This window comes from Lithobates pipiens, unplaced genomic scaffold (assembly GCF_037356315.1).
Source record: "Lithobates pipiens isolate NorthernLeopardFrog02 unplaced genomic scaffold, aLitPip1_a1.2 Scaffold_27, whole genome shotgun sequence".
Classification (NCBI taxonomy): Eukaryota; Metazoa; Chordata; class Amphibia; order Anura; family Ranidae; genus Lithobates; species Lithobates pipiens.
The window spans coordinates 231,776,656-231,801,263 of NW_027507788.1; the positions used below are offsets into that span (position 1 = coordinate 231,776,656).

The window sequence follows — 24,608 nt, forward strand, 5'->3', positions numbered from 1 at the left end:
AGCGTACATCAATGACAGACAAAAATTACCCGTTATAACATTTAACAAAAATGTAAAAGAATATGTTTTTAATTCGGTCTTTTTATATTTAAAAAAATAAAAACCGCTGAGGAGATGAAATACCACCAAAGGAAATCTCTATTTGGGGGAACAAATGATACAAATGTCATTTGGGTACAGTGTTGTATGACCGTGTAATTGTCACTCAAAGTGCGACAGCGCTGAAAGCTGAGGATTGGTGTGGATAGGAGGGGGAGGGGGGTTTAAGTGGCCGGTAAGCAAGGGGTTAAACATGACAGCATTTTCTACACATATGAGATGGCTGTGTGCTGTGCAGGTTTTATGCCCCTTACACTGTTAGGAAAATGTTGTCACCCCCTCATTTCTTCACAGAGCACACCACCTCCTTTTCCTCTGCTGGCTGAATGTGATGTGGGGGGGCGCAGGCTCAGGCCCTGGCTCTTATAGGTGGTAGAGGGCCCAGTCATGTAAGTTGATTTCTAGCAGTGGTCCTGGGTGTGGGCGAATGGCCCTGAATGCAGACAGTGCATGTCATATTAGGAGAAGTGGCTGCGTGCGTGCAGCTGTGCGTTCTACTCATTGTCAATGGACTGCCTGCATGCACCACCTGGAAGATACAGATGTTGTAGAAACGTCCCGTTCATGTTATATGGGCCTCATCACCCTTGTAAACAAGGCCAGACAGACGGACAAAACCAACACAAACAAAACCGCACTAATTCATTATCCATCAGCATTTTAATATGCACTATGCCTTTACCCCAAGTGCTGTCATTAGAAGTGTCTGCGCTCCTAAAGCCGGCCATAGACACTTCCAATCTCACCCGGCTAAGCAAGGACCAGCCAAGATTCTAACCATGTATGGGCAGGCTGATTACGGGCTGGGTACAACCAGCCCCTCTGACTTTTCATGCCATTATTGCCAGCCAGTGGGTCGGGATGAGTGGCAGGCAACCAGCATTTTTATACAAAGGCCAACATTAGTCCTCCTTGTGTCCCTGTCCTGTAGAGTTTATTCATGGTCTCTGGCACCAGCGTTTTCATCTCTTCTCTCCATAATTTGATGTTTTACAAAGAAAAATATATGAAATGTAGGTGAAGGTGCTAAATCTAATTCCTCTCTTTTTTTATTGTAGGTGTACGCGGTATTGACTGCACACCAGAGTGCGACCCGGACGTGTCCACTCCACCGGAGTGCGACCCGGACGTGTCCGCTCCACCGGAGTGCGACCTGGACGTGTCCGCTCCACCGGAGTGCGACCCGGACGTGGCCTCTCCACCGGAGTGCGACCCGGACGTGGCCTCTCCACCGGAGTGCGACCCGGACGTGGCCACTCCACCGGAGTGCGACCCGGACGTGGCCACTCCACCGGAGTGCGACCCGGACGTGGCCACTCCACCGGAGTGCGACCAATTCATGGCCACTCCACCAGAGTGCGCCCCGGACGTGGCCACTCCACCAGAGTGCGCCCCGGACGTGGCCACTCCACCAGAGTGTGCCCAAGACGTGGCCACTCCACCAGAGTGTGCCCAAGACGTGGCCACTCCACCAGAGTGCGCCGCGGACGTGGCCACTCCACCAGAGTGCGACCAATTCATGGCCACTCCACCAGAGTGCGCCCCGGACGTGGCCACTCCACCAGAGTGCGCCGCGGACGTGGCCACTCCACCAGAGTGCGCCGCGGACGTGGCCACTCCACCAGAGTGCGCCGCGGACGTGGCCACTCCACCAGAGTGCGCCGCGGACGTGGCCACTCCACCAGAGTGCGCCACGGACGTGGCCACTCCACCAGAGTGCGCCACGGACGTGGCCACTCCACCAGACTTTGACCTACATGTGTCCACTCCACCAGAGTGCGACATTCACATGAAAAATCCACCAGCATGTGACGTTCACACAGAGAATCCACCAAAATGCCAAGGGAACGTCTCCAGTGAACATGGCAGCAAGCTTACAAGACAGGATAGGCACATACTAGTGGTAGGGGATTCAATTATTGGAAGGATACAGAAGGCAATCTGTCACCAATCCCCTTATCGCAAAACAGTATGTTGTTTACCGGGCGCTCGTGTTCGGAACATTGTAGATTGCATGGACGGATTATTGAATGGGGCTGGGAGGAACCCCGCTGTCATGATACATATTGGTACGAACGACAAAGTTAGAGGAAGATGGGGCGCCTTAAAAAATGATTTCAGGGACTTAGCGGCTATATTGAAGAAAAGGAGAGCCAAGGCAGTATTTTCAGAAATATTGCCTGAACCTCGAGCCACACCAGAGAGGCAGCAGGAGCTTAGAGATCTTAACTACTGGCTGAGAAACTATTGCAGGAAGGAGGGCTTTGGCTTCATGACGAACTGGGTTGACTTTACATTCGGTCACCGTTTTTATAGCAGTGATGGTTTGCATTTAAATGGAAGGGGTGCAGCGTTTTTGGGAGTGAAGATGACCAAAGCGCTGGAAGAAATTTTAATCTAGGAGATGAGGATGACTTGCTAGTGAACATGACAGAGAAGATCTTCAAGTCATCATCACCGGAGTTCACTACGTCATCACTCTCTTGAAAGATTCTCATCAGCACCTATCTTCAAGAGAGCACCAGGTACGGCTGTACCAACACAGATTTCTACAATGGTGGCGGCCGCCACTTCAGTAACCGGAAGGTCTTCCCATCAGCCCTCTATTTCCCTTTCTGCAGCTTCTGAATCCCCAACTATCAATGTAGCTGGACAAACAAGTCAATTTGCTGTTCCCAGAAGAAGACTCAACCAAAAGCTTGAAGAACCCTCCTAGGGACCAGGTACGGCTGTACCAACACAGGTCCCTACACTGGTGGCGGCTGCCTCGTCACCACCAACCGAGGGGCAATGACATTAACAGAGGGCCTCCTCATCACCATCCAAGAAGCAATGACATCAGAGAGCCCCGTCATCAACATTTGAGGGCTGAGCCTCATTGCCATCATCCGAGGGTAGTGAAAAACAGAGAGCCTGGTGCCCACCATCCAAGGGCAGAGCTTGGTCCCCACCATCCAAGGGCAGAGCCTCCTCGCTACTATGAGAGGGCAGAGCCTCGTTACCACAATCCAAGGGTATTTAACATCAAAAGAGAGTTGCCTGCTGTGAGACGGTAACACAAGCAGTACTGAGTGAGATAATTGTGGCACACTGGCAATGATCTCCCTACACCATACATAGAACCATACATAGAATGTATACATAGGGCCATACATACCACCATACTCAGCATGCCCACCTAGTACCAAACATACCACTATACATACCACCATCAGGGCCACCAATAAGGTGGTACCACTGGTTCTCCTGTAGGGGGCTGGGCACAGAAAACATGAGGAATCGGTGCGGCGGGCGGATGCACTGATCAGTGGGGGAGGCACTGATCTGTGCGGATGCTCAATGCATATATTCTGAATGATCCCCAAAGATGATTGTAAACAAGCATGCAAGTGTGTTTTATTGCATGCATACCTGCGTATATAGCACCATGCATACCATCATACACAGCATGTCTACATGCCACCACCAGGGCCACCAATAAGGGGGTACCACCAGTCCTCCTGTAGGGGGCTGGGCACAGAAAACATAAGGAATCGGTGCGGCGGGCGGAGGCACTGATCAGTGTGGGGGCGCTGATCTGTGCGGATGCTCAATGCATATATTCTGAATGAGCCCCAAAGTTGTGAACAAGCAGGTAGGTGTGTTTTATTGCATACATACCTGCAATACATATGTTCTGTATGGTTCTATGTATGTTTTTTTTCTCTATATGAGATGAACTGGGCACCCTAGACTGATGATTCAGGGACAATCCGATCGCCTTAGGGGGTCAGGAAGGAATTTTTCCCCCCCTTGGAGCCCATCTGGCCGGGGGGGTTTTCGCCTTCCTCTGAATCATCTTAAGGTTTAGGCTTAGTGTAAAAAGGCCCTGCCTTTGAGGAGTCCTAGGACAACCGTCACTGATCTCCGATGTTCTCCGAAGCCCGACAATCATTTCCATCTATAGATTTATCTCCAATAAAGATTGGTCGTACCTTAATTGTCTTTGTATGTGTTTTTTTTTCTTCTTTTTTCCAAGAAATATAATGAGGAATGGCAGCAGGGTGAGGAATCTTGCCCCATACTTCACCACTAGGGATGAGCTTCCATTTCAAGAGGAAGATCGAACATTATGGTCCGTTCGTGCCAAATTAGAGCGGCGTGTCACCGCCCATAATGCACTGCGTCATAGCAGTGCATTGCTGGCTGATGATTGGCCAAGCATGCACGATGACCCGCATGCTTTGGCCAATCACAGCGCCGTCAGCGAAGAGAGCCATAATTGGCCACAGGCCAATTTTTAATGCAATACTTTGCAGCAGGGCTCATTCCTGCGCCCCAACTAGAGTATCTGTAAGGGGTTGCAGTGTTGTGGCACCAGTGCCTAAGGCCCAATTTTTCTGCCCCTGTTCAACAGAGGCATGTAATTACAATTCTTGATCTAATATTTCACAGCAGGGCCCGTTCCTACGCCCACCCAGAGTAACTGTGAGGGATTACAGTGTTGTGGCAACACCAACACCTAAGGCCCACATTTTTGCGTTTATATTTTGAGTATATAGGGCAGGCCCCTACTTTCAAACATCCAACTTACAAACAACTCCTACTTTCAAACAGAAGGAGACAACAGGAAGTGAGAGGAAATCTACCCCTAGGAAGGGAAATTCTCTCCTGTAAGAGTTCCTTGTTTCACAAAAAAACACAAATTTTAACAATCCAATTGTCATTGGGACAGAAAGTGAGGTGAAATCTTCTGAACAGGTGCGCACAGACAGCAAAACAAATTATACAGGGGTGATAACCCTTCCCTATGTTTTACAAAAAGCTTAAAAATAGATTTTTTGGCTGGAGCTACACTTTAAAAATGTACCAGTTAAAAATTACAAACAGATTCTACTTAATAACAAACCTACACAGTCCCTGTCTTGTTTGGACCGCCTGTATACTGCTGTTCTGAGTATATAGGGCCTGGGGGCCTCAGGCCTTTCCTTTTTATAATTTGGGTGTGCGGTTCTCCTTAATGTCCATACAAGACCCAAAGGGGCTGGTAATGGGCTTGGGGGCGGGGTACCCATGCCTTTGTTCTCAATGATTTTCATCCATATTGCCGGGACCAGACATTACATTAAAGCCGTAAACAGTTTTAAATGACTTTTATTCCTTTAGAAATGTCATTTTGTGCAGGGACAGTTCTAAACACGGGAAACACAGGCCACTTTACAGGCATACTATAGACATCCCCCAGGCATGATATTTAAAGGAATGTTTCACTTTTATTTTTTCACTTTAAGCATCATTAAAATCACTGCTCCTGAAAAAACAGCAGTTTTTAAAAATTTTGCATTACTACATGTACCCTGGGGCAGGACCCGGGTCCTCAAACCCTTTTTTAGGACAATAACTTGCATATTAGCCTTTAAAATTCACACTTTTGATTTCTCACGTTCGAGTCCCATAGACTGTAACGAGGTTTGAAAGTTTGTGCAAACTATCGGTCCGTTTGCAAGTTCTGGTGCAAACAGAACCGGGGGTGTTTGGCTCATCCCTATTCACCACCCTTCAGCCATGGGATAGCGATAGGAAACACCCCAAGTCTAGACTCTGTAAATGAGTCATATTATGACAGCAGGTATAATGTTTGCAGGTACAGACTGTGTATATTATATATATATACATACATGGAGTGTAGTCTGGGGCCTGATTGTCAGGGCTGGTCAGCCCTTCCTTCTCTGAGCTGGCCGCTCAGCTGTCAGATAATTGGCAGCTCTCATCTCTCTCCACAGTTTAGCAGCTGTTGTGGATGTGCTCGTCAGTCCTGCCTACTTAAAGATCTGCAGGTCTCTTCATTCCTGCCTTCGCCTTGGTCACATCACAAGAAACCATCTCCTGCATTCCTGTTTAACCACTTTACAACCGGCCCATAGCCAAATGACGGCTACAGGGCGGTTGTTTAACTCTGGGAGGCCGTCATATGACGTCCTCCCAGAATCCCGCTCTCGCGTGCGACCCCTGGGGCGCGCACTCCAGAGCATCCGCGACCGCGGGGTCTGCATCACGGATCACGGTAAACTCATCGCGTCAAATGACGGAGTGTTTACTAGTAAACAAACCGGCATCATGTTGTGACGCCGGTTCCTCCCTCCCCCTCTCTGTACTGATCGCAAATACTCTGCAATACCCGCAAATAGTCTGCAATACCCGCAAATAGTCTGCAACACCCGCAAATAGTCTGCAACACCAGCCAATACTCTGCAACACCAGCCAATACTCTGCAGTACCCGCCAATACTTTGCAGTACAATTCCAGCCAATTCTCTGCAATACCCTGCCATAAATTGCCATACCCGGAGATACCCAGCCATACTCGGAGATACCCAGCCATACCCAGCCATAGTCGGTGATACCCTGCAATACCCAGCCATAGACACCCCCCCCTCCCGCCGCCCTCCGGTGCTTCTACCGACTCGCCAATACGATCAAAGCCAGAATCTTTTTTTTTTTTTTTTTTTCAGGCTTCCCAGCTTAGAGGTGAGATGCGGGGTCTTATTGACCCCATATCTCACTGTAAAGAGGACCTGTCATGCCATATTCCTATTACAAGGGATGTTTAAATTACTTGTAATAGGAGTAAAAGTGATCAAAAAATAAATTTTTGGGGAAAAAAATGTCAAACTAAAATAAATAAAGTAAAACGAACAATAAAACTTTTTTTTTTTTTTAAAGCGCCCCTGTCCCCATGTGCTCACATGCAGAAGCGAACGCATACATAAGTCCCGCCCATATATGAAAACGGTGTTAAAACCAGACATGTGAGGTATCGCTGCGAACGTTAGAGCGAGAGCAATAATTCTAGCCCTAGACCTCCTCTGTAACTCAAAACATATAACCAGTAAAAAAAATTTAATGTGTCACCTATGGGGATTTTTAAGTAGCGACATTTGGCGCCATTCCACGGGCGTGTGCAATTTTGAAGAGTGACATGTTAGGTATCTATTTACTCAGCGTAACTTCATCTTTCACATTATGCAAAAATTGGGCTAACTTTACTGTTTTGTTTTGTTTTTTGTTTTTAAACACAAAACAGTTTTTTTTACCCAAAAAAAAGCATTCGAAAAATTGCTGTGCGAGATAAAAAGTTGCAACGACCACCATTGTATTCTCCAGGGTGTTTGCTAAAAAAACATATATATAATGTTTTGGGATTCTATGTAATTTTCTAGCAAATAAAATTATGATTTTTACATGTAGGAGAGAAATGTCAGAATTATCCTGGGTGCTCCAGAACGTCTGATGGCGCTCCCTGCATGTTGGGCCTCTGTATGTGGCTACACTGTGTAAAAGTCTCAGGCCGCGTACACACGGCCGGACTGTTCGCCCAACCTTGTCCGCTGAACAGTGTTTGGGCGGACAGTCCGCTCGTGTGTGGGCTTTCAGCGGACAGTTTCAGCGGACAGTTGGACGGACAAAGTCTTTCGGAAATTCCGAAAAACTGTCCGCTGAAACTGTGTTTGAGCGAACAGTCCGCCCGTGTGTGGGGCTGTCCGCTGTACTTTCGAAATGAGCGGACTGTTCCCGCTCGGAAAGTCCGCCCATTTCGAGCGCGTGTACAGGTAGGCGGGGCCCGCGAAGGAGACGTCGCGGGCTCCGCCGCCTGGAATGGGCTTAAAGGGGAACCCCCAACGCCGAAAAAAATCGGCGTGGGGGTTCCCCCAAAGTCCACACCAGACCCTTGTCCGAGCACACCTACCCGGCCGGCCAGGAAAGGGGAGCGAGCGAGCGCGCCCCCCCTCCTGAGCCGTACCAGGCCGCGTGCCCTCAACATGGGGGGGTGCCTTGGGGAAGGGGGGGCCGCGCGGCCCCCCCACCCCAAAGCACCTTGTCCCCATGTTGATGAGGACAAGGGCCTCTTCCCGACAACCCTGGCCGTTGGTTGTCGGGGTCTGCGGGCGGGGGGCTTATCGGAATCCGGGAGCCCCCTTTAAGAAGGGGGCCCCCAGATACCGGCCCCCCACCCTATGTGAATGAGTATGGGGTACAATGTACCCCTACCCATTCACCTGTGAAATAAAGTACAAAAAAAAACACAACACAGGGAAAAAAGATTTTATTGCACAGCTCCGGGGGTCTTCCGTCTTCGGGGGTCTTCTCGCCGGACTCCTCCGCTATGTGTGTGTAGCTCTTTTACTAGCGGAGGAGTCCGGCTTTCTTCCTCCCCGCCGCCGGCCTCTTCTCCCGACTTCGGGGGTCTTGTCCCCCTCTTCGGTTCTTCTGCCGGGCCACCGCGCCTTCTTGTAGCTCTTTTACAGGCGGTGGCCCGGTCTTCTGTCGCCACTGTCGCTGTCGCCGCCTTCCGTTCTTGTTCTTCTTCTTGTTCTTCTTCTTCTCCAGGCGATGTTGACACGTCGCTCCCTCCGGCCGGAATGCCAGGGACACGCTCCGCTGCCACTTATATAGTGACAATGGGGCGGTGTCACATGGGTTGGTCACATGGTGACCCCGCCCCCTTACGATGTCATAGTCCCCATGTGACATCAACCCATGTGACCAACCCATGTGACATATACCATGTGACCCCGCCCCATTGTCACTATATAAGTGACCGCACAGCGCGGCTCTGGCATTCCGGCCGGAGGGAGCGACGTGTCAACATCTCCTGGAGAAGAAGAAGAAGAACAAGAAGAACAAGAATGGAAGGCGGCGACAGCGGCGACAGAAGACCGGGCCACCGCCTGTAAAAGAGCTACAAGAAGGCGCGGTGGCCCGGCAGAAGAACCGAAGAGGGGGACAAGACCCCCGAAGTCGGGAGAAGAGGCCGGCGGCGGGGAGGAAGAAAGCCGGACTCCTCCGCTAGTAAAAGAGCTACACACACATAGCGGAGGAGTCCGGCGAGAAGACCCCCGAAGACGGAAGACCCCCGGAGCTGTGCAATAAAATCTTTTTTCCCTGTGTTGTGTTTTTTTTTGTACTTTATTTCACAGGTGAATGGGTAGGGGTACATTGTACCCCATACTCATTCACATAGGGTGGGGGGCCGGTATCCGGGGGCCCCCTTCTTAAAGTGGGCTCCCGGATTCCGATAAGCCCCCCGCCCGCAGACCCCGACAACCAACGGCCAGGGTTGTCGGGAAGAGGCCCTTGTCCTCATCAACATGGGGACAAGGTGCTTTGGGGTGGGGGGGCCGCGCGGCCCCCCCTTCCCCAAGGCACCCCCCATGTTGAGGGCACGCGGCCTGGTACGGCTCAAGAGGGGGGGCGCGCTCGCTCGCCCCCCTTTCCTGGCCGGCCGGGTAGCGTGCTCGGACAAGGGTCTGGTGTGGACTTTGGGGGAACCCCCACGCCGATTTTTTTCGGCGTTGGGGTTCCCCTTTAAGCCCATTCCAGGCGGCAGAGCCCGCGACGTCTCCTTCGCGGGCCCCGCCTACCTGTACACGCGCTCGAAATGGGCGGATTTGCCTCCGCCTTACGTGGGCGAGTCCGTTCATTTCAAAAGTTGAGCGGACTGTTTGGCAAACAGTTCGTTGAAACAGTCCGCTCGTGTGTGGGCAAGTCCGCTCATGCAAATTTTGAGCGGACTGTTTGCCGAAACTGTTTGACGAACAAGGTTGGGCAAACAGTCCGCGCGTGTGTACGCGGCCTCACACATGTGGTATCGCCGTACTCGGGAGTAATAGCAGAATGTGTTTTGGGGTGTAAGTTGTGGTATGCATATGCTGTGTGTGAGAAATAAACTGATAATATGACAATTTTGTGAAAAAAAAAAAAGTTAAAAAAAATCTTGATTTTGCAAAGAATTGTGGGAAAAAAATGACAACTCAAAAACCTCCCCATGCCTCTTACTAAATACCTTGAAATGTCTTCTTTCCAAAAAGGGGTCATTTGGGGGGTATTTGTAATTTTCTAACATTTTGGGGTCTCAAGAATTGAAATAGGCCGTCAGTACTTCAGGTGTGATCAATTTTCAGATATTGGCACCACAGCTTGTGGACTCTATAACTTTCACAAAGACCAAATAATATCCACCAATTTGTACTTATTTTTACCAAAGATATGTAGTGGTATAAATTGTGGCCAAAATTTATGAAGAAAAAATTACTAATCTGCTAAATTTTATAACAGAAACAAAGAAAAATTCATTTTTTTACAGAATTTTCTCTTTTATAGCACAAAAAATAAAAAAATGAGAGGTGATTAAGGCTCCATGCACACTGAAGCTGATAAACTGCAGTTTATTGGAGTTTGGGCGTTTTTTGTAAAAGCCCATAAACTCCACTCTATGTTAGCCTATGTGTCCATGCACACATGGACGTTTTTCAGCTTTAATGAGCAGTGGAGTTTATGGACTTTTTTCTAAACGCCAGAAATTCACGTTCAAAGTGCCGTTTTTCAGCGCCAAAAAACGACAAACGCCGATAAACGCTCATAAACGCTTGTAAACGCTCATAAACGCTCGTTCATTAGTGTTCGGCATTCTATTTTTCAATGCATTGTGGGATTTTTGGAGTGTCCTCTGTGTATTTTTATAAAAAACGCCCATTAACGCTTACGCTGTAAAACGCTCATAAACGCTAGTATAAAACGCTGTTAAAAGCAGGTTTTTAAACCAGCGTTTTGTGCCAGCAATCTGGAGTCCAGAAATAGCTTTTTTGAGCTTCAGTGTGTATGGAGCCTAAATACCACCAGAAGAAAGCTCTATTTGTGTGAAAAAAAGGACAACAATTTCATATAGGTCCAGTGTTGCATGACTGAGTAATTGTCACTCAAAATGTGAGAGCACCGAAAGCTGAAAATTGGTCTGGTTATTAAGGGTGTTTAAGTGCCCCGTGGTCAAGTGGTTAAAGTCAGGCTTTGCTGACATCCCTTCTGGCTCCTTATCCTGCTTGCTGTCCCTCTACTTGTATCCCTGACTTCTGGCCTGGCTGACTACCCAATCCGGTTACTGGACTTTGGCCTGGCTGACTACCCAATCTGGTTACAGGACTCTGGCCTGGCTGACTACCCAATCCGGTTACTGGACTCTGGCCTGGCTGACTACCCAATCCGGTTACTGGACTCTGGCTTGGCTGACTACCCAATCCGGTTACTGGACTCTGGCTTGGCTGACTACCCAATCCGGTTACTGGACTCTGGCCTGGCTGACTACCCAATCCGGTTACTGGACTCTGGCCTGGCTGACTACCCAATCCGGTTACTGGACTCTGGCCTGGCTGACTACCCAATCCGGTTAGTGAACTCTGGCTATGCTCTGACTATGCTTACTCTATTTACCTTTTTATTTTTATTAATAAGCAAGTGTGATTTTACTGTACTTCTGTCTCGGTCTGGTTCATGGTTTCTGACACCGATCAGCTGCCTGGTCTGGCCTTTTTATATACCGACATCCTATATATCAACCTTTATCGACCCTTTTACACCAGGGGAACCCTTGAAATAATTTTCATAGGAGTCAGTGGGAAGGGTGACTCCTTACATATATGATCATTGGAAAGAATGTCCTTCCTACACTGGTGGTCAGTGGAAAGAATGTCCTTCCTACACTGGTGGTCAGAGGATAGAATGTCCTTCCTACACTGGTGGTTAGTGGAAAGAAATTCCTTCCTACACTGGTGGTCAGTGGAAAGAAAGTCCTTCCTACACTGGTGGTCAGTGGAAAGAAAGTCCTTCCTACACTGGTGGTCAGTGGAAAGAATGTCCTTCCTACACTGGTGGTCAGTGGAAAGAATGTCCTTCCTACACTGGTGGTCAGTGGAAAGAATGTCCTTCCTACACTGGTGGTCAGTGGAAAGAATGTCCTTCCTACACTGGTGGTCAGTGGAAAGAATGTCCTTCCTACACTGGTGGTCAGTGGAAAGAATGTCCTTCCTACACTGGTGGTCAGTGGAAAGTCCTTCCTACACTGGTGGTCAGTGGAAAGAATGTCCTTCCTACACTGGTGGTCAGTGGAAAGAATGTCCTTCCTACACTGGTGGTCAGTGGAAAGAATGTCCTTCCTACACTGGTGGTCAGTGGAAAGTCCTTGCTACACTGGTGGTCAGTGGAAAGAAAGTCCTTCCTACACTGGTGGTCAGTGGAAAGAAAGTCCTTCCTACACTGGTGGTCAGTGGAAAGAATGTCCTTCCTACACTGGTGGTCAGAGGAAAGAATGTCCTTCCTACACTGGTGGTCAGTGGAAAGAAAGTCCTTCCTACACTGGTGGTCAGAGGAAAGAATGTCCTTCCTACACTGGTGGTCAGTGGAAAGAATGTCCTTCCTACACTGGTGGTCAGTGGAAAGAATGTCCTTCCTACACTAGTGGTCAGTGGAAAGAATGTCCTTCCTACACTGGTGGTCAGAATGCCACATTTACAGACCGCCTTAAGGATCGTTGGCGTCATGCTGATGGCCGTGTGAAGTGGCACTGGACCCAAAACTATGTAAACACTATCAGATGGGAGGTCAACCAACCACAGCTCAAGAAAGTCCAGGCAACCTCTGGAGCAACCCTAGCTGAGAATAGCTGCTGTATATATTGTATATAGAACAATCAGGCCAAACATGTGTGATGTTAGTACATGAAAAGAGAAAGTTACATTTGTGAAAGACGTTCTAGTAATTTGATGTTAGTACAGCAGTGAACAGATGGTGGGGGTGGCACCAAATCCAAAGATGACATCAATGTGAAATCATACAGAAAGCAGAAACCATTTCAAGGGGAAGGACAGACAACCCGCTCTCTGGATTTGGTGCCCTCACCTTCTTCCTCTGACGGGAAATTCTGAGAATTAAAAAGGGAAATGAGTACACAGTGTTCCCAATAAATAAGAACGGTGTACCCCGACGCTACAAACACCCACCAATGGGATGATGTCAGTGAAGGCAGAGGCTCTCTAATTAGGCACAAAAGGAGTTTGCCTAAGGCCTCGCGCTCCCAGGGGCCTCGCGGCCGCCTCATTTGCCTGATTTGTGCGTGGGAGGATGGGAGGGAATGTCCCCGGTCAGTGTCCCCAAGCTGGCAGGGTGAGCGGGCCGGACTGGTAAAGGATCGAGGTGGAGCTGGCAGCCGCTGCTGAACCCGCCAGCCAGGAGGTAGGGGGCGGACTTGGCCGGGGGGGGCAGGGAGGCCTCGTTAGAACGATACCGCGGCAGACAGCCGTGACACCCGCTGGCCACCGCTACACTGTCTGGGTTATATTTGCAGCAGACTCAGACCCCTCATGTACATACCTCTCACCTCCATACACTCCACACCCCTCTCATGTACATACCTCCCACCTCCATACACTCCACCCCTCTCATGTACATACCTCCCACCTCCATATACTGCACACCCCTCATGTACATACCTCCCACCTCCATACACTCTGCACACCCCTCATGTACATACCTCCCACCTCCATACACTCTGCACCCCTCTCATGTACATACCTCCCACCTCCATAAACTCCACCCCTCTCATGTACATACCTCCCACCTCCATATACTGCACACCCCTCATGTACATACCTCCCACCTCCATACACTCTGCACACCCCTCATGTACATACCTCCCACCTCCATACACTCTGCACCCCTCTCATGTACATACCTCCCACCTCCATACACTCCACCCCTCTCATGTACATACCTCCCACCTCCATACACTGCACACCCCTCATGTACATACCTCCTACCTAGGGTTGCCACCTGTCCGGTTTTGACCCGGACAGTACGGGTTTAGGAGGCTGTGCCCAGGTTTCCCTCTGCCTCACACCCGGACACCATTTCCAGCTGACGGGGGTACCATGGGGCCTCCTTTTACGAGCCCCAGCACACAGGGGGACCTAGACAGCAGGGGTATCGGAGCGGCGGGCGGGGGGAGCAATTACAGAGCAATCAAAACATATGGGAGAGAGCGGGCGACAGACAGCTGCTGGTGCAGAAGGTTTTAATAAAATAAATGCTTAAAAGCAATCCACTCACTCTCCATGTCAGAGCTGTATATGTCAGTCTGTGAAGTTGGATGTCCCATCCTCCCCTCCGATCCACGCTGCTCTTATCACTGAATCTCTGGAGGAAGCCAAGGATACAGAGCTGCGGGGAGACTGCAGTGAGCTGTCAGCCTGGGATGCTGTGACCAATCAGAGCATTCCAGAGGCTTAACCATGCCTCCATCATCAGAGGCTGACAGTTCACATGAGTTTCCCGCGGCTCTCTGTTTCCTCCAGAGATTCAGTGATAAGAGCAGCGTGGATCGGAGGGGAGGATGGGACATCCAACTTCACAGACTGACATATACAGCTCTGACATGGAGAGTGAGTGGATTGCTTTTAAGCATTTATTTTATTAAAAACTTCTGCACCAGCAGCTGCCTGTCACCTCTCTCTCCCTTATGTTTTGACCCTTCTGTGTTTGCCACCCCCTCCTGTGTGTTTGCACCCACCTCCTCTGTAATTGCCCCCTCTTTGTAATTTCCCCTCTCCTCTGTATTTGCACCCCCTTCCTCTGTAATTGTCCCTCCCTTCTCTGTAATTGCCCCCCTCCTCTGTATTTGCACGGGCCCCACCTATCACACCCCCCCCCCCCTCCTGTCACACTCTGCATCCACCTCCTGTCACACCCTGCATCCCCCTCCTGTCACGCTCTGCATCCACCTCCTGTCACGCTCTTCAACCCCCTCCTGTCACGCTCTGCACCCCCTCCTGTCACGCTCTGCACCCCCCCTCCTGTCACGCTCTGCACCCCCCCTCCTGTCACGCTCTGCACCCACCTCCTGTGGTCACGCTCTGCACCCACCTCCTGTGGTCACCCTCTGCACCCACCTCCTGTGGTCACGCTCTGCACCCACCTCCTGTCACGCTCTGCACCCACCTCCTGTCACACTCTGCATCCCCCTCCTGTCACGCTCTGCATCCACCTCCTGTCACGCTCTGCATCCACCTCCTGTCACGCTCTGCACCCACCTCCTGTCACGCTCTGCACCCACCTCCTGTCACGCTCTGCATCCCCCTCCTGTCACTATGTGCCCCCCTGTCACACTCTGCATCCACCTCCTGTCACACTCTGCATCCATCTCCTGTCACACTCTGCATCCACCTCCTGTCACACTCTGCATCCACCTCCTGTCACACTCTGCATCCACCCTCCTGTCACACTCTGCATCCACCCTCCTGTCACACTCTGCATCCACCCTCCTGTCACACTCTGCATCCACCCTCCTGTCACACTCTGCATCCACCCTCCTGTCACACTCTGCACAGCGCACCCCCTCCTGTCACACTCCGCACCCCTCATGTACATACCTCCCACCTCCATACACACACTCTGCATCCATCTCCTGTCACGCTCTGCATCCCCCTCCTGTCACGCTCTGCATCCCCCTCCTGTCACGCTCTGCATCCCCCTCCTGTCACGCCCTGCATCCCCCTCCTGTCACGCCCTGCATCCCCCTCCTGTCATGCCCTGCACCCCCCCTCCTGTCACACCCTGCATCCACCTCCTGTCACACCCTGCATCCACCTCCTGTCACACCCTGCATCCCACCTCCTGTCACACCCTGCATCCCACCTCCTGTCACGCCCTGCATCCCACCTCCTGTCACGCCCTGCATCCCACCTCCTGTCACGCCCTGCATCCCACCTCCTGTCACGCTCTGCATCCACCTCCTGTCACGCTCTGCATCCACCTCCTGTCACGCTCTGCATCCACCTCCTGTCACGCTCTGCATCCACCTCCTGTCACGCTCTGCACCCACCTCCTGTCACACTCTGTATCCCCCTCCTGTCACTATGTGCCCCCCTGTCACACTCTGCATCCACCTCCTGTCACGCTCTGCATCCACCTCCTGTCACGCTCTGCATCCACCTCCTGTCACGCTCTGCATCCACCTCCTGTCACGCTCTGCATCCCCCTCCTGTCACTATGTGCCCCCCTGTCACACTCTGCATCCACCTCCTGTCACACTCTGCATCCATCTCCTGTCACACTCTGCATCCATCTCCTGTCACACTCTGCATCCCCCTCCTGTCACTATGTGCCCCCCTGTCACACTCTGCATCCATCTCCTGTCACACTCTGCATCCATCTCCTGTCACACTCTGCATCCACCTCCTGTCACACTCTGCATCCACCTCCTGTCACACTCTGCATCCACCCTCCTGTCACACTCTGCATCCCCCTCCTGTCACTATGTGCCCCCCTGTCACACTCTGCATCCATCTCCTGTCACACTCTGCATCCATCTCCTGTCACACTCTGCATCCACCTCCTGTCACACTCTGCATCCACCTCCTGTCACACTCTGCATCCACCCTCCTGTCACACTCTGCATCCACCCTCCTGTCACACTCTGCAACCCCTCCTGTCACAGTGCACCCCCTCCTGTCACACTCCGCACCCCTCATGTACATACCTCCCACCTCCATACACTCCGCACCCCTCATGTACATACCTCCCACCCCCATACACTCCACACCCCTCATGTACATATCTCCCACCTCCATACACTCCACACCCCTCATGTACATACCTCCCACCCCCATACACTCCACACCCCTCATGTACATATCTCCCACCTCCATACACTCCACACCCCTCATGTACATACCTCCCACCTCCGTACACTCCACACCCCTCTCATGTACATACCTCCCACCTCCATACACTCCACACCCCTCATGTACATACCTCCCACCTCCATACACTCCACACCCCTCATGTACATACCTCCCACCTCCATACACTCCACACCCCTCATGTACATACCTTCCATCTCCATAAACTCCACACCCCTCATGTACATACCTCCCACCTCCATACACTCCGCACCCCTCTCATTTACATACCTCCCACCTCCATACACTCCGCACCCCTCATGTACATACCTTCCATCTCCATAAACTCCACACCCCTCATGTACATACCTCCCACCCCCCATACACTCCGCACCCCTCATGTACATACCTCCCATCTCCATACACTCCACACCCCTCATGTACATACCTCCCACCCCCCATAATTACTAATTAGCAAAATTTTATAACAGAAACAAAGAAAAGCACTTTTTTCACAAAATTTACTTTTTTTTTAAATTTATAGCACAAAAAAAAACCCCACTAGTGATTAAATACCACCAAAAGAAAGGTCTATTTGTGTGGAAAATGTGTTGTATGACTGAGTAATTGTCATTCAAACTGTGAGAGCGCTGAAAGTTGAAAATTGGTGTGTACAGGAAGGGGGTGTACGTGCCTGGTATTGAGGTGGGTAGCAGCGGGTAAAATAAGTATAGAACACTTCACCATTTTTCTAGGTAAATAGACAGTATGTGACAAAAGTAAGTACACCCCTCAGTGACATTTCTTCTCTCTTTTCATGTGACAACACTGAAGAAATGACACTTGTCTACAATGTAAAGTAGTGAGTGTACAGCTTGTATAACAGTGTAAATTTCCTGTCCCCTCCAAATAACTCAACACACAGCCATTAATGCCTTTGTGCGCTGGTCCAAACCAATTTGTGGAGGGGGGATTATGGAGTGGGGGAGGGGGGATTATGGTGGGGTGGTTAATTTTCAGAGGTTGGGCTTGGCCTCTTAGTTCCAGTGAAGGGAACTATTAAGGCGTCAGCATACCAAGCAATTTTGGACAATTTCATGCTCCCAACTTTGTGGGAACAGTTTGGGGACGGCCTCTTCCTGTTCCAACATGATTGCTCACCAGTGCACAAAGCAAGGTCCATAAAGACATGGATGAGCGAGTTTGGAGTGGAGGTACTTGACTGGCCTGCACAGAGTCCTGACCTCAACCCCCATAGAACACCTTTAGGATGAATTAGAGCGGAGACTGCGAGGTAGGCCTTCTCGTCCAACATCAGTGCCTGAACTCACAAAAGTGCTTCTGGAAGAATGGTCAAACATTCCCATAGACACCCTCCTAAATCTTGTGGACGGCCTTTCCAGAAGAGGTGAACCTGTTATAGCTGCAAAGGGCAAACTCAATATTGAACCCTCCGGACGAAGACTGGGCTGCCATTAGAAATGATGGGGCACTGGAAAGCTGACCTGACAGCCCCCACCTATCCACAGACAGCTTCTGTTCCACCACCTTCTGACCCAATGGGAAGTGCTGCCTGTACCCCCTATTGATGGTCCTGATAACTGGTGATCTGTAGTATTTACAGACTGGGCCAGAGGGTGGCCTAGAGTATGGGTAGAATGGAGGGTGACCTGTAACTATGTGGGGTATCAGCAGATACTGGGGGGTGACTTGTAGCAAAGACATTGTTAGTAGGTTAGGCTTTACCTCCTAGCGGGGCAGCTGTTTAGTGCTGATCCTCAGAGCTTCCAGTGGTGTGTTGGCCTTGGAGATGTTGATGGTGAGCGGTCTTCTCTGAGCCCCGGATTCTGCCTTGCAGGACACTCCTCTTCTCCATTACTCTGAGCTCTTCCCCCTTCACTGGCTGGACCCTTTTATTCCGTCCTTCCACCAACAACTATCTGTACCCGAAACAAGATGGAAGACAAAGAAAGAACACAAACGTCAGCCAATCACATCCACATTGTAAGTAATAGAACCACCTTACATCAGGTGCCGCCATAAGAGTGCCCCTTACATCAGGTGCCCCATAACAGTGCCCCTTACATCAGGTGCCGCCATAAGAGTGCCCCTTACATCAGGTGCCGCCATAAGAGTGCCCCTTACATCAGGTGCCCCCATAAGAGTGCCCCTTACATCAGGTGCCCCCATAAGAGTGTCCCTTACATCAGGTGCCCCCATAAGAGTGCCCCTTACATCAGGTGCCCCCATAAGAGTGCCCCTTACATCAGGTGCCCCCATAAGAGTGTCCCTTACATCAGGTGCCCCCATAAGAGTGCCCCTTACATCAGGTGCCGCCATAACAGTGCCCCTTACATCAGGTGCCGCCATAACAGTGCCCCTTACATCAGGTGCCGCCATAAGAGTGCCCCTTACATCAGGTGCCGCCATAAGAGTGCCCCTTACATCAGGTGCCCCATAACAGTGCCCCTTACATCAGGTGCCCCCATAACAGTACCCCTTACATCAGGTGCCGCCATAAGAGTGCCCCTTACATCAGGTGCCCCCATAAGAGTGCCCCTTACATCAGGTGCCCCCATAAGAGTGTCCCTTACATCAGGTGCCCCCATAAGAGTGCCCCTTACATCAGGTGCCGCCATAACAGTGCCCCTTACATCAGGTGCCGCCATAACAGTGCCCCTTACATCAGGTGCCGCCATAACAATGCCCCTTACATCACGTGTCCCCATAACAGTGCCCCTTACATCAGGTGCCGCCATAACAGTGCCCCTTACATCAGGCAGGGGCGGACTGACAACTCATGGGGCCCCCAGGCAATAGAAGATCATGGGGCCCCCTTGGTCTCCACACTCAAGCCAAACCTGCACAGGGAGACACTGGAGAGAGAGAACATACACACAGGGGGACACACACGGGGGGGGACACTGGAGGGAGAACACACACACACACGGAGGGGGACACTGGAGGGAGAACACACACACACGGGGGGGGACACTGGAGGGAGAACACACACACAGGGGGGACACTGGAGGGAGAACGCGCACACACACACAGGGGGGGGACACTGGAGGGAGAACACACACGGGGGGGGACACTGGAGGGAGAACACACACACACAGGGGGGACACTGGAGGGAGAACGCGCACACACACACGGGGGGGGGGACACTGGGAGGGTGAACGCGCACACCCACGGGGGGGACACTGGAGGGAGAAAGCACACACACAGGGGGGGGACACTGGAGGGAGAAAGCACACACACAGGGGGGGGGGACACTGGAGGGAGAACGCACACACACACACACACACAGGGGGACACTGGAGGGAGAAGGCACACACAGAGGGGGACACTGGAGGGAGAAGGCACACACACAGGGGGACACTGGAGGGAGAAGGCACACACACAGGGGGACACTGGAGGGAGAATGCGCACACAGGAGGACACGCACACAGGGGGACATGCACACAGGACACACACTTACACAGCACAGGTCATGCACACAGGACACTTCCACAGCACACAGGGGGACACGCACACAGCACAGGAGGACACGCACATGGGAGGACATGCACACGGGAGGACATGCACACAGGACACATACTTACACAGCACAGGACATGCACACAGGACACTTACACAGCACACCGAGGGACATGCACACAGGGGGACATGCACACGGGACATGCACACAGCACAGGGAGACATGCACACAGGAGGACATGCACACAGGGGGACATGCACACAGGACACACACTTACACAGCACAGGACATGCACACAGGACACTTACACAGCACACAGGGGGACACGCACACAGCACGGGAGGACACGCACACGGGAGGACACGCACATGGGAGGACATGTACACAGGACAAATACTTACACAGCACAGGACATGCACACAGGACATGCACACAGCACAGGGGGACATGCACACAGGACATGCACACAGCAGGACATGCACACAGCACAGGGGGACATGCACATAGGACACACACTTGCACAAGACATGCACACAGGACACTTACACAGCACACAGGGGGACACGCACACAGCACACGAGGACATGCACACGGGAGAACATGCACACGGGAGAACATGCACACAGGGGGACATACTTACACAGCACACAGAGGGACATGCACACAGCACACGAGGACATGCACACGGGAGAACATGCACACGGGAGAACATGCACACAGGGGACATACTTACACAGCACACAGAGGGACATGCACACAGGACATACACACAGCACACAGAGGGACATGCACACAGGACATACACACAGCACAGGAGGACACTGTGGGATGGAGGGACCCGGGGCCCATGCATCTGTCTGTACCGCGCCGCCCCCCCCCCCCCATCGCGTGTGGCGGCCCTGGTGTCTCGGCTTCACTCACCGAGTCACTGGATGCTGAGCCTGAGACACTTCTAACAGCGCGCTGCTCCCCGCCGGCCCCTCCACTCTTCTCGTCTGTCCCAGGTCAGGTGATGTCACGATGCATACGGTACAAGCACCTGGCCTGGGATGGACAGGGGAAGGAGGGGCCGGCGGGGATCAGCACACAGTTAACAGTGTTATTATCTGCATCGCGGGCGCGGCATGTAATTCAGCCGCTGCAAGTGGCCTCTCATATGGCCGAGTCCGGGCCCCTAACGTCCGCGGGCCCTCGGGCGGCGCCCGAGTGACCGACTGGTCAGTCCGCCCCTGACATCAGGTGTCCCCATAACTGTGAGATGTGATGGAGGACAGGCAGTGCTGGAATGTCAGGGATTTCCTGACCCTCGGGAGAGTTGGGATGACATCACCCGGGTGTAGACCCCTCCCCCACCTCTATATCCGAACACATCAAGGAATTCCTGTCAGTCAGATTCGCTCTCTTTGCTTGGCTCCGCCCCTTTCTCCCGGCATGCCTCGCGCTCCTCCTTCCCGCAGTTGCTATAGTGAAGTTTACAGCTCAGTGTGACGGACAGGCGGGCGGACCAATGAGCGGTGTGGTATGGGAGGGGCCGACCAATAAGGGCGGGCTGTAGGCGGGTCTCCTGCGGGTCAAACCCCCTGGCTATGGAACCGCCCCCTCAACATCGGACCCCACAATATATAAATACAAGACTGGTGACCCCACAATATATAAATACCGGACTGTTGACCCCACAATATATAAATACCGGACTGGTGACCCCACAATATATAAAAACCATACTGGTGACCCCACAATATACAAATACCATACTGGTGACTCCACAATATATAAATACCATACTGGTGACCCCACAATATATAAATACCGGACTGTTGACCCCACAATATATAAATACCGGACTGTTGACCCCACAATATATAAATACCGGACTGGTGACCCCACAATATATAAAAACCATACTGGTGACCCCACAATATATAAATACCATACTGGTGACCCCACAATATTTAAATACCGGACTGGAGACCCCACAATATCGGACTGGTGACCCCACAATGTATAAATATCGGACTGGTGACCCCACAATATATATAAGTATCGGACTGGAGACCCCACAATATATAAATACAAGACTGGTGACCCCACAATATATAAATACCAGACTGGTGACCCCACAATATATAAATACCGTACTGGTGACCCCACAATATATAAATACCGTACTGGTGACCCCACAATATATAAATACTGGACTGGCGACCCCACAATATATAAATACAAGACTGGTGACCCCACAATATATAAATACAAGACTGGTGACCCCACAATATATAAATACCGGACTGGAGACCCCACAATATATAAATATTGGACTGGAGACCCCACAATATATAAATATTGGACTGGTGACCCCACAATATATAAATATTGGACTGGTGACCCCACAATATATAAATACCGGACTGGAGACCCCACAATATATAAATATTGGACTGGTGACCCCACAATATATAAATACAAGACCGGTGACCCCATAATATATAAATATTGGACTGGTGACCCCACAATATACATAAATATCGGACTGGTGACCCCACAATATATAAATACAAGACTGGTGACCCCACAATATATAAATACAAGACTGGTGAACCCACAATATATAAATATCGGACTGGTGACCCCACAATATATAAATACCGGACTGGTGACCCCACAATATATAAATACCGGACTGGTGACCCAACAATATATAAATATCGGACTGGTGACCCCATAATATATAAATACCGGACTGGTGACCCCATAATATATAAATACCGGACTGGCGACCCCACAATATATAAATACCAGGCTGGTTACCCCACAATATATAAATACCGGACTGGTGACCCCAGCAGTATAACAAGACTCGTGGCCACTCATTAAAATGAGAAGAAAAGAGGTTGAACCTTGCTCTATGTAGCGGGTTGTTTGCTGTAATGCCCGGTACACATGACCGGACTTTCCGGCAGAAAAGGTCGGACGGAATCTTTCCGTCGGATAATTGGAAGGTGTTTGGGCCTCATCTGACTCGTTTTCTTCTGAGGGATCTAGAAATAGAACATGCTGTAAATATTTCCGACGGAAGCGACTCGTATCGGGAATTCCGCCGGTCTGTGCGCCGCTCCGAAGCACCAGAACCGACGCTGTGAAGGAGACGGAAGCGATCGGCGCGGTAAGTCGAGCGTTCCCATTGGACAGCACATTCCTCACGCTGCTCATTCTCCCATCTTCAGATTCTTTTCTTCTTTCTTCATCATTTCTCCTCTTCTCAGGAATTATATTCTAGTTTTTAGAAGTCCGACCTCCAGAACAATCTTTACAATTATTCTTCATTCTCCTCTTTTATCATTTTTTATTTCATGAAGATTTATTTTCGGATTACGGAATTATTTTCTGGGGATCTCCATAGAATTTGATGTTACCACAATAACATTATCTTGTATTTCTTCTTCCCCTCGAGGAGGTAGGTGTCCCTCGTCAATATGACATTGTCTTTTAGAAATGTACCTACCTACTCACAAACAAACTGAATAAAAACACAAAGGAAAGTATTTTCTGAAAATAAAATCTCTATTTATTCCGGGTAACAAAATAAAGAGGAAGGCAACGCAGGAGAAACTTTTGGAATTTGTGAAGCCTTTTAGCCCCCAGGGCACAAATCAATCCTGTGGAAAAGAAAATTGGGATCTTGAGGAGTCCATATAATAGGGAGCACAATATGGACCAGGAATGCCAGAGATCAGGACCAGCCGCAGATGACAGATCTGTCCCCAGGCTGTGGCACTACCATAGCCTGCGTCTTCTGAGCCCAGGTCATCACTTTCTTCTCTTCACTGCGGCCTTCCTTGGAGGCTGCGCTTCTGGTGGTGGACTTGGAAGAAGAAGAAGAAGGAGAAGGAGACGGAGGAGGAGGAGGAGGGGCTTGCCCATATATGTGGCTGTTCTCAATCAGCTGACCCCTCAACCCCTTCTGAAGGGCCTCATAAAAAATGTCCTCACCGAGGAGGCGTTGTTCCTTCTGTAAGTCCAGCAACCTGGTGGCTAGATAGCAGCCATAGGCCTCTTCAGAGTTGAGGGGCTCCTCAGGAAATGGCTGGCATCCCTACTGAGGCCCAGTGCTGCGTCCTCCGTCACTGTCCTCATCCTGGGCCTTTTGGTGGTAAGGCAGAGGGGAGGCACCTGGGATTGGGCGAGGCTCCTACTGGGCCTAGCCACCTCCTGGCTGACGCTGGGCAGGGCCTCATCCTGGCTGCCATTTTCCAGACCCTCCTCCTGGCTGACGCTTTGGCACGGCCTTCTCCTGGCTGCTGTGCAGGCCGACGCTTGGCACGGCCTCCTCCTGGCCGACGCTTGGCACGGCCTCCTCCTGGCTGAGCTCATCCTGTGTATAAAATAGTTGTAGTTTTAGCTTCATCAATCGCACACAATTTTAAGCTCATGACTTGCAAATTGAATGTTAATAAATAGAACCGACCATCATTCTGCCCCCGGCATTTTTCAAGCTGGTCACCAACTGCCGTCTAGTGATATGTATACATCATTTATGGTCTAAAA

The 24,608-nt window shown here is 50.9% G+C and overlaps 1 protein-coding gene across 6 annotated transcripts in view; it reads right to left on the reverse strand.

Annotated features, from left to right (window-relative positions):
• LOC143934635 (uncharacterized) overlaps nt 1-24,608 on the reverse strand; it is an 88,887-nt gene that overhangs the window by 52,502 nt on the left and 11,777 nt on the right. For 4 of the 6 annotated variants that reach the window (XM_077458396.1, XM_077458393.1, XM_077458398.1 and 1 more), the window contains exon 2: nt 18,329-18,522. The gene's annotated coding sequence lies outside the window, so the exon portion shown is untranslated. Of the gene's footprint in view, nt 1-18,328; nt 18,523-21,367; nt 21,488-24,608 lie in introns of those variants that run through there. The other 2 variants (XM_077458394.1, XM_077458395.1) reach the window with 2 other exon arrangements.